Source organism: Neophocaena asiaeorientalis, unplaced genomic scaffold, assembly GCF_003031525.2.
Source record: "Neophocaena asiaeorientalis asiaeorientalis breed wild unplaced genomic scaffold, Neophocaena_asiaeorientalis_V1.1 scaffold630, whole genome shotgun sequence".
NCBI classification, from domain to species: domain Eukaryota; kingdom Metazoa; phylum Chordata; class Mammalia; order Artiodactyla; family Phocoenidae; genus Neophocaena; species Neophocaena asiaeorientalis.
Genome location: NW_020171813.1, coordinates 16213 through 18123, shown reverse-complemented (window position 1 = coordinate 18123; position 1911 = coordinate 16213).

Here is a 1911-nt window from a genome sequence, read left to right as displayed (position 1 = left end):
GGGTGTCCGGGAAAACGTCTGGACCTGCCTAAGAGGCAAGAGACTTTTTCTTCCCTCTTTGTTTCCTGGTGCGCGAGGAGACGGGATTAAGAGCGTCGCTTAAAGGAGCTCCAGAGACAGCCGCGAGCCGCGGCTATCAGTGTGGACCCCAGAGACGAGCATGAGACGCTAAGGCAGCTGCTGCCGCTGCCACCAAAAAGCCTGTGTGCGAGCACAGGTCACTCTCCACACCTCCCCTCCCGGAGCCTGTGCAGCCTGCAACTGCCAGGGTCCAGTGATCCAGGGACAACTTCCCTGGGAGAACGCATGGAGCGCCTAAGGCTGGTGCAACGTCACGCTGGCCTCTGCCGCCGAAGGCTCGCCGCGCACTCCGTATGCCCCCCTGTCCCCGGCCTGAGTGAGACAGAGCCCCCAAATCAGCTGCTCCTTTAACCCCATCCTGTCTGAGCAAAGAACACATGCCCTCAGGCAACCTACACGCAGAGGCGGGACCAAATGCAAAGCTGAACCCCGGGAGCTGTGTGAACGAAGAAGAGAGGGAAATTTCTCCCAGCAGCCTCAGAAGCAGCGGATTAAAGCTCCACAATCAACTTGATGCACCCTGCATCTGTGGAATACCTGAATAGACTTGTTTTTTTGGGGTTTTTTTTTTTTTTCGGTACGCGGGCCTCTCACTGTTGTGGCTTCTCCCGTTGCAGAGCACAGGCTCCGGATGCGCAGGCTCATCAGCCATGGCTCATGGGCGTAGCCGCTCCGCAGCATGTGGGATCTTCCTGGACCGAGCACGAACCAGTGTCCCCTACATCAGCAGGCGGACTCTCAACCACTGCTCCACAAGAGAAACCCTGTCTCTCTGTTTTTTTTCTTTTTCTTTTTTACTTTAAAAAACTTTTTTTCATAATAATTATTTTTTATTTTAATAACCTTATTTTATTTTATCTTACTTTATTTTATTTTATCCTTTCATTCTTTCTTTCTATTTTTTCTCCCTTTTATTCTGAGCCATGTGGAGGACAGGCTTTTGGTGCTCCAACCAGGAGTCAGTGCTGTGCCTCTGAGGTGGGAGAGCCAACTTCAGGACACTGGTCCAAAAGAGACCTTCCAGCTCCACATAATATCAAATGGGGAAAATCTCCCAGAGATCTCCATCTCAACACCAACACCCAGCTTCACTCAACGACCAGCAAGCTACAGTGCTGGACACCCTATGCCAAACAACTAGCAAGACAGGAACACAGCCCCATCCATTAGCAGAGAGGCTGCCTAAAATCATAATAAGGCCACAGACACCCCAAAACACACCACCAGACGTGGACCTGCCCAACGGAAAGACAAGATCCAGCCTCATCCACCAGAACACAGGCACTAGTCCCCTCCAACAGGAAGACTACACAACCCACTGATCCAACCTTAGCCACTGGGCACAGACATGAAAAACAACAGAAATTACGAACCTGCAGCCTACAAAAGGGAAATCCAAACACAGTAAGTTAAGCAAAATGAGAAGACAGAGAAACACACAGCAGATGAAGGAGCAAAGCAAAAACCCACCACCTAACAAATGAGGAGGAAATAGGCAGTCTACCTAAAAAAGAATTCAGAATAATGATAGTAAAGATGATTCAAAATCTTGGAAATAGAATAGAGAAAATGCAAGAAACATTTAACAAGGACCTAGAGAAACTAAAGAGGAAATAAGCAACGATGAAAAACACAATAAATGAAATTAAAAATATTCTAGAAGGGATCAATTGCAGAATAACTGAGGCAGAAGAACAGATAAGTGACCTGGAAGATAAAATAGTGGAAATAACTACTGCAGAGCAGAATAAAGAAAAAAGAATGAAAAGAACTGAGGAAAGTCTCAGAGACCTCTGGGACAACATTAAACGCACCAACATTCGAATTATA